This window comes from Mastomys coucha, unplaced genomic scaffold (genome assembly GCF_008632895.1).
Source record: "Mastomys coucha isolate ucsf_1 unplaced genomic scaffold, UCSF_Mcou_1 pScaffold16, whole genome shotgun sequence".
NCBI classification, from domain to species: Eukaryota; Metazoa; Chordata; class Mammalia; order Rodentia; family Muridae; genus Mastomys; species Mastomys coucha.
In genome coordinates, this window is record NW_022196898.1 from 52,358,792 (window position 1) to 52,368,623 (window position 9,832).

A 9,832-nucleotide genomic window follows, 5' to 3' on the forward strand; every position below is an offset into this window, starting at 1 on the left:
AAAAAAAAAAAACAACCAAAAAACAAAAAAAACAACAACAACAAAAACAAACAAAACAAAACAAAAACAACAACAACAACAAAAAAACAACAACAAAAAGATTTATAAAAGGTCAGTGAGGTCATGGAACTCATAGAAACATTACAATCTGGGCTATCTACTTCATATAAAGTTATTGTGTATTTGAAAGGTTATTTTTTGCTCTACATCCTGGTAATTTTAAAGATTTTACTTCTAGTGAGTTTGCAATCATTAGAAAATTTTGTCTTTAAAAATGACTAATAGCCTTACATTATATATAATTCTTTTGTCTCTGCTTCAGTACAAGAGGCTAGAACTTTGAATTTTTCAGTGTACATTGATTATTATCTAATCCCTCTAATAAGAAATTTCAATACCTTTGCTCTTATACATGAGCTTTAAAAAATGAGTATTAGTTGCTCTAGAAAAAGTTTCAGAGGCAATATCCTTTTCAATATTTGGGGCCTCAGTTATATCCTAGAAAGGGTTGTGGTACAGAAAATTCAAGAAAGAAAAAATGATTTGCCTCCTTCAAATTTTCAAAAGCTTCCAGAAAATGTTAATTGGCTAAGACCTCACCTTAAGCTCACCACAGGACTTAATCCTTTGTTGGATGTTGTCTAGGGGGATGCAAATTAACTAGACAAACAGCTTTGCAGAAAGTAAAGGAAGCTTCTATCACTTGTTGTCAATCTTGGCCACTTACAATCAAATGTTTAGTTTTGGCCCACAACAATTCTTTGGCAAAAGAGAGCATTAATATAAATTCATCTTTTCCCATATTCAAAGTAAAGTTTTAACATCCTATTATGAAGTTGCTGTGATATAAATGAAAAATTATATAATAAAGTCATGAAGACATTTTAGAAGGAATGTCTTAAAAACCTGAGGAGACATCTATTTCTTGCTTCAAACAGCAATTAAATTGGTTATTGCAAAATATTAACTGATATTTGGCCTATTACATAGTAAAGATTTTTAAACAAAATTGATAATTATCCAGGAGACAGATTGTTGAAATTTGCTTAAATGCATGCTTTTATATTTCCTGTAAATTTATGTATGCATCTCATAAAAAATACATCTACAACCCTTCTATGGGAGAAAAGTATATGTGATTAGATCACATGTTTAACACAAATAATTGAACTACATGCTGTAGTCACTGTTTTTAAAGTGCTAAAATCAAACTTTTAATTTTGTCTTAACAGGAAAAGCAACAAAAAAATGTAATCATTGCCTACATTAATCTTCTGTGCTTGGTGTTCCTAATCAGATTGGAACAGATTATGGAACTGCCTATTACAGTCAAACATCTAAGATATTTTCTCAACAATTAATGTTGCCCATATTACTGGGATTTCTTAATTTTCTCAGAGACAAATAACTGTTGAATGTATACATCGCACTCTGAAAAATATGGCTTTTGCTGGGCAGTGGTGGTGCACGCCTTTAATTCCAGCACTTGGGAGGCAGAGGCAGGTGGATTTCTGAGTTCAAGGCCAGCCTGGTCTACAGAGTGAGTTCCAGGACAGTCAGGGCTACAGAGAAACCCTGTCTCAAAACACCAAAAAACAAACAAACAAAAAAAGTTTAAGAAAAATTTGACTTTTAAACAAAAAAGGGAGAATTATATCCCTGTGCACATTATTTAAATCATGCTTTTTATTTAAAAAAATTAAAATTTGGATGCCAAGGCACCCTACAACCAGGCATAATTATGCCTAGGTGAAATGGAATAATCTTTTAACTGGACCCTGGAAAGGCCCATATGTCTTAATCACCTCAAGAAGAGGGTGTATTTGTATTTTTTCCACAGAATACAGAATCCCCTGTCTGGATTCCAGGCAGACTGGTCCAACTGGTTCTACCTCTCTCGCTCACAAAGATTCTCGGGAAAGAGAAGGGAGAAGAGCAGGGGAAGCAGACATCTGCCAGAGACTGAAACGAGAGCCACTAATGCTACTGTTGTTCAGCCAAATTTGTTTGGACTTGCTGCTGCTAAAATGATTTTTTTTCAAGAGACTCAAAACTCAAACTCGCTCTCCTATTGCGGTGAAAGCTTGTGTCTCTTATCCATATGCATTGCTGTTTGTAAGTTAGGCTAGCTACTAAGTGTCATGCTTCATTTCAGAAGACTAAGGCTCATTTGCAGGAAGTGTGAAAGGATACAGATATTTCTCATGATATGGAACAATTAAAGGCAGAAATTTCAGATATTAGCAAAAGTCATTTAGATACTTGGAACATTGATGAATTGGCCAGTGACTTAAAAAATAATGTAAATGTATTGAGTCTCTTGGACTGGGTTCAGTATATAATCTTGCTTGCTATTGTAATTGACATTATTTTAGATCCCTAGCCACGACGAGGTGGGATATTCTGGAACTTCATCTAAAAAATAATTAAAAGGGTGAAATGCCATGCCCACTCCAGTGAAATCCATGTGTCATGCCCAAAAGCTTGACCACAGATCTGAAGCGTACAGATGCAAAGGAAGCCAGTCTCCTGGGGACCTTTCGGCATTCCTAACTCAGAGGTGGCCCTGATTTGTCCTTGCTCCCAAGATATGATTTATTAATAACTAAACAAAACTGGAAGTTGCCTTCTGACTGACATTCACTAATGTTCCAATACCCTAATCTTTGCTGAGCCAAACCTTGGCCTGGAATTTCATAAAGTATGATACCCATTCAGACTAATCGCCTCCGGCATTGTTAGGGAGATAATGAGGGACTTCGATCATTGAAGTTTACTGAATAGAAGTTGATCCCAGGGTAAGGTCAAGTAGAATCCTCATTTTCAGTCTTGTACAGCAGCTGAGCCACTCTCAGGGATTCGCAAGAATGGACCACTGCAGCATGTCTCTGCTATCCCAGAAGATTAGCATAGTTGGGTGTTCACTAAGGACGGGCTGGACCTTGAGCCTGGTGTGTGTGTGAGTGTGTGAGAGAGCTGGGTGTTCTGCCCTCCGGGCCCAGAGTGCTCAGGCCTGGGGGGTGCAGCACCCTTCCAGAGGAAACAGCTGCTGCTTTAGACCCATTGTGTTTCAGATGGCCTCATATGTACCTTGATCACTGAGCTGCCTGACTTTTCTTTTCTTTTTGTAATGACCATAAAAGTCTGATGCCATTTTTGAGAATTACATTCAGATCCTGCACTTCCTTGTGTTGTGTTTGTCTGTCATTTTTTCATCCACCAGAACCCTGTTTCTCCCTCGAGTTGAGGAGCCAAGGCTGGCTCATGGCACAGACACCTGACTGGGCAGCGACCTCCTTAACCCTCAATTCTGTTTTTTGTTGGCTATGAGGAATGGTCTCACTAGGTAGCCCAAGCTAACTTCAAACAGCAGGTACACCCCTTCTCAGGGTGCTGGGATTTATAGGTGTGCACCACACTATACCAGACCACATCCCCACACCCCAGCACACCCCTTCCACGCACCCCCACCTTCCATCCTCCCATCTCCACCGCCCCACCCCCTACACCATCATCCCCTACCTCCTCACCACCACCACCCCTACTCTGTCTTTCCTTAGTCCTTATCTTATTGAGAGAAGCAAAGATCTTCACTTAATTAAAAAAAGGACTGAAGACTAGGTGTGGCTAAGTGAGGCAGTCTGTTTTGCGACATTACACAGTGGGGCATCAGCCCAGGACAGGCTGCTGACAGCAGAGAACAGCTTTTATAACTCTAACCCAGCAAGCCCCTCCTGCTTACCTTTGTGGCTGAGTCTGACAGGCTCACACACCATCTAGGTGTTTCCTTCTGCCACTTACTTACATCCACCTTTTATTTCGTTGTTTCAACAAAAATCACGGGTGTTCATCTCTACATTTCACATCCTATTTATTTTAAAGCTTAACCTGACCTTGTCAGGGCTAAAGGTCACTAGGTTATCTAGGCTGTTGGGGGAGTAGGGTAGCTTAGCAGGCCCCCCAATGTTTCCTGTTCATCTGCAACTGGACCTATGAAGACCCAAGACACTTCCATTTTGAAAATGAACCATCAGATTTTATCTCTTCTAGTCAGCAAGTGAAGCCATTTAATCTCCACCATGTCTTTAGTCATCACCCCCATTTTAAAGATGAGAAAATAGAGGCACAGGACAGTTGAGTGCTTGTACCAGCAGGCCCATTTGTAGGTGAAGGAACAAGCAGCTTCACCCCCATGCTCTTCCTCCGCAGTCTTTGCTGGTGGTTAGCAAGAATGCCCACTCTCTGATGTTCACTTATTTTCTAAGCAAAATAGAATTTTATAAAGAAACAAAAAGGCTGTAAAGAAAAAAAAATGTGAGGCTCTCTTTAGCCTTTCCCATTTCTGCTCTCTGCAGCTTCTCTCACAGATAATGGCTGGAGCTGGTGTGTCCCCTTCCCGTCGTTGCCTATCTGGCTTGCTATCTGGAACTGTCTTCCTGCGGCTGCTGAGCCAGAGTGGAGCCTGGGCCTACACAAGACTCCCAGATCCACCCAAGGCGAGTATCAGCTCTCATTACTTTCACTTTCCTGGTGTTGGAGTGATTTTTTTTTCCCTCTCTTTTCTACTTACAGACACTCATTTTTCTAGCTGAAAATAGAAAGCCTTATCAGATTGGAATAACAGTCCTTTTTGCTGTAGTTTTTTCCCCAAAGACTGGATGAATTTGGGCTTCGTCAGAAAGCCATCTGCTGTGTACTCACAGACCTATTCCGAGCCAGAAAAAGGAAATGAGAGAGGAGAAAACCCTGGCTTCTCATCTGAATGCAAAGAGTCGTAGTCTGTCAACTCCAGCTCCTCAAAAGGAAACTGACCACCGCCCGGACGTGTCACTGGGGACTAGGATCAGGGAGGTCTCATTGAGCACATTGACTTTGCAGCCAACGAAGAAAAGACTCTGTCAGAAGAGAGAATCAAGCCAGTGTTCCACAGAACGTACATGGTTTGTGGCCAGCCGCCTATTTCCTCCAGACCCCACCCTCTCCTGGTCATCATTAACCACTTGTCATTCCTGCCATGTTAGACTTTGCCAGTCTCAGGCCAGGACTATGTCAGAAAGGCTTTTAGGTTTTCTTGAGGCTACTTCATTCTCTCATTGAGTAGCCCTGCCTCCAAGGAAGCACTCACATCTACTCCTATGGACAAGCAATGGTCAAGAGGGAGCACTATGTTCACTGTTGTGATGAGCACTCACATTGCTGTTGTATACAATCATAGGGAGCACTTATAATTCACTAAGATGAATGGAGGGAGCGTGCATATTCATTTCTGTAGATGAGCAGAGGGAGGGCTGACATTCACTGCTGTGGACAAGAATTGAGAGCGCTAATACCTTAAGAGATGAACAGAAGAAGCACTGATATTCATGGCTCTAGACAAGGAGAGGGAGCACTGACTGTCACTTCAGTAGATGAGCAGAGAGTGCACTCGCACTCGCTGCTGTCCTCCCCTCTCTCCTCTGGTTGCTACTTAGTGTCTGGTTTTCCTTTCAGACTGCCCTGTATCTACAATAAACAGGTCTTCCACTAGGGACAGACTCTGGGTCCTGGCGAAACTCTCATCTCTACCTTTCTCTGGCCAGCATGGTGTCATAGTCTTAAGGATACTCAATACTTTTGGCTCAACAGTTAAAAGTATCAGCTGCTATTCCAGAGAACCGATGTTCAATTTTCAGCACCCATGTGTCAGGTAAAAACTGTTGGTAACATTTCAGAGACTCCAATGTCCTTTTCTGGCCTCCACAGGCACTAGGTAAGCATATGATGCCCAAACATACGTGCAAGTGAAACACCCATACACATAAAAAAAAAAATGTTAAAAAGATACTCAATACTTTTTTTAAATCAATTTAATTTTTAAGGTCTGCATTTTCATAAGTAATGTAACTTGATTATAAAACACTTAAGGAACATCTATATAAGCTAAAGGCCTTTGTTTCCCCACTGAGGAGTAGTTGTTACAAGCGTGTTGCATGTGCTCACAGGCTTTTCACCATTTGCATAGCTGTGAGTAGGTAAATCTGTATGCCTGGTAGCAGAGTGTACTTTCCAAAGAAGTGGCCCTCCCCTCTCTCTGGTTGCTAGTTAGTATCTGTTTTTCCTTCCAGACTGCCCTGTGTCTATGAGAAACCCCACCACAGTCTTTTGAGACTAAATGGAAACTCTGGTCATCCAAGAACATCTTCCTCTTGGTAACTGTTAGGAAGCCTTGACCATGTTGTTCCCAATCTTGCCAGTATCCAAAACATCCCATGAGGAGCCTCCCCGGACCACATTAGGGGGAGGAGTCACATTCCGTTTGCCATTTTTTTAGTAAAGGACTTACAGGAGAAAGATTATCATTCATTATTTTGGAGCACTGCAGTGTTCAGGGACTGACTTGTGAGGCGTCTTGTTGAGTAAATGACTCGGTCACGAAGGGCGGTTCTACTTGGCCGCCACGGAGACAGAAGTGTGGGCCTCTCAGCTCTTGGCTGGCTCCCATAGCTCTGGGCTCAGAGCTATAGAGTTTATTCAGCTCTGATGGCCATCTGATGGCAGGAGATCCGGGGCTCTGTGCTATCACCTGGAAGTGAGGCTCTGAATGAGAACCCAGTGGCGTAGCAAAGCTCCTCATGGATGTAGCTATATACAGAGCACGTCTGTCCACACAATCAGGGCTGGGCAAGGATCCACGCAATTCTCTTCCATCCAGCGATTCTCGGGCGCACAACCCCCAGGGATGACCAGCCTCCCAGAGGGCTGTTATGGTGTAATCTATTTTTTATTTATTCATTATCCAGTTTTCTATACCCTTGGCTCCTTCACTTCAGAGGGGACAATTTTCTTCAGAGAGAAATAGTGCCAACTCTTCAACAATACGTCTCCACTTGAAGGACATTCATCATATTCCGTTTAGCTTTGATTTTCCTTTAAGCTAGTTTCAGAAGGTAATTCTGATACAGAATAGTGTAATTGGGTTCTTTGAACGTTCATTGCATTAATCATAAAAAGGGAAATAGTCTTTCTCTCCCCGTTTCCCTCCTCCCTCTTCCTCCTCCCCCTCTCTTCCCACCACATACCCACTGAGCTTCCTTCTCTTCTTGCTCTCTTCTACTTCTTCTCTCTCCTCCTTCTCTGGTGTTTCATCCTGTTCCTGTTCTGTGTGGTACAGTTGTGCACACAGTTCAGCAGTCCCCTGCCTCAACCTCTTGAGTGCTGGAATTCCAGGTCTGCACCCAGTATTTCTTTTTAGAATTTATGCTTTTACTTTATGTGAGAGTGTTTTGCTCCCATGTATGTATGTGTAATGTAGGCATGTCTATTACCCACAAAGGCAAGAGAAGGTATAGCATCCCCCGGAACTGGGGTTACAGGTGGTGGTGAGCCAGTTGCCAGGAACTAAACTCAGGTCCTACAAAAGAGCGAAGGTACTCTTAGCCACCAAGCCATCTTTCCAGCCCCCAGCATTTGATTTTTAAATATGGTTTTATTTCTATTCATAAAAGATGTTAATTCTACTCCCCCCAAATTACTATACAAAGCTAACTTACCAAATATTAAAATATCTTTCAACATTCCAGTCACCAAATCTGTGAGATTAGTCAGGCAGAGCATGGACGATACTATAGAATTATACATGGTTCCAAGCATATAAGGGACTGTATGGGATTAAACACATTATAATAGTAGCTCTTCAAGTCAATAAAGAGGTGGCAGTGGTGAAAATACCGGAGAGCCACTTGGTAAACTAAGCCTGGATCCAAACCTTATTTTTATAGCAGAATAAAACCCAGTAATATCGCCAAAGGTCACATACAAAATGTAATCATAAAAATAATAAAAATAAGTTAAGTTTTTAATAATTTTGGGACATAGAGAGACCTTTAAAAGTAAAAACATAAAAAATTCAAACAGAAAGTTATAGTAGCTTTTGCTATATAAATGGAAAGAAATTTATTTAACATTTTGAATGACAGAAAATAAATCCTTAATTTACCTAAACACATAACACATACCTCTGTACACTAAACTTAGTATCCTTGGTATACATAAAACTTTAATGACTCAGAAATATTAGCTATCATGGGGAATGGAATCCTTCACTTCTCTCGGTTCATAACTTGATTTTCTTACAGCAAGGTTCTTTTTGAGGAGGGGACAAACCAGTGCCCAGGGCCCAGGGCCCTGCAATGCAGATTAAGAATTTTTAATGTTAAACCTACCGTTAATTAAAGCAATTAAACATAGATGGACATTTTTAGTAGCTAGATCTCAGGGCTAAAATGCATTTGCAGAGTCATCTTATGACCCCAGCCTCTACTATAAATCATTAGTGGCCTTCCATAATCCGTGTCATAATCCAGACAAGCAAGATGTGTGGGAAATGGTGGGAAATCGTGAGACCCAAGTACGTAATGAAGAATTTGTTCTTCAAAACCTGATTCCAATCTGTATCTCTGGATTAAATTTGTCTTTATAAAAAAAAAAAAATTATCCAAGGATAACCATCCGTTTAGCCGAAGCTCTTTCACCCCCAAGACACTCATTTTTAATTCCAAGGTCTTTTCGTCTTAATACAGGTGTCGCCTCAACACCTCCCTCTTTTCTCCTGACATCTAAGTTGTTCCATTAAATAAAATGTATGATTTAAATTTCAATTTTACTGAAGCTGCGGGTAGAATTAAAGGGATCATTCAGATGAGTGATTTCATTGAATGTCACTTCACGTGAATTTACATAAAGGTTCAAAAAGAAACTGCACAGCCTCCAAAAATTCTTCTGAAGGAGAAAGAAGGAAAATGTATATTTATTGGGCACCTATGGTTGTCAAGCAATGGAATGGATGACTTTACATCATCCCATTTAATCCTTGAGGCCAGCAGGTGACATTGGCAGTCTCACACCCACTGTCTAAGGGACAGAACAACCCTGAGGTGATCAGCAGAGAGTCACACCCAGCTGAGTGCAGCACACATTCGTGACCTCCCACACCCCTGCAATTCAAATGTGGCTATCTCCTCTTAGAGAGGGAATTTACACAGCATCAAACATGGTCCTGGAAGTGCCCTGCTAGCATCTCAAATGGTCTTCAAACTACAGATGAGTCCTATCCACTGCTGGGACATAACCGCATTGTCCCCTGTCCAGGTCCAGATGCACTGTGGGGACCACACCATTACTGCTCCCAAGGCTGAGAGTCCAGGCTGGAGTCTTGACTTCCTTTCTCTCCCAACCCCTCTGCTACATGCTGCTAGCACTAGTGGTTCATGCTCCCACACTCATGTCTTGGATGTAGAGAGAGTCTTGGGAAGTGACCCAGCCTGCCTGGTTCTGCATAGGTGATTTGACATCGCAATGCCTGCCTCCTTCTCTGAAAGTTCAAGTCCATATTTGGCAGCATCATGGATTTAATGATCAAAACTTTGAGTGCTTAGCACAGTGCCTGGCATGGCAAGGGCCCCGTGAATGTTCACCGTTGCTCTCACTGCTATGGCTGCCAGCCTCATCTCATATCTGACGTCGTCAATAGAAGCCATTGGATTCGCCCTTCCTGGTCATTATGTCTCCACCACACTGGCACGTTGGACTCTTACCTCTGGGACACACTTCCCACATCACCACAAGACCTACGGTCGTTCTGGGCTTATCTGGATTCTAAGATGGCTCCAAGTTAGGTACAAGCTTGTTCTGGGGATAGATCCAAGTCTTCCCTAGGGTAAGTCCAACTGCAGATGCTGGGCTAATGGAATCAAGGTCAAAATAAAATTTTCCCTGCTAACAACCGATCTGCAGATTTCTGAGGGGAAACTGGTCTACAAGGCACGGTGGTGGTAAGGGAGACCATGTCTGAAAT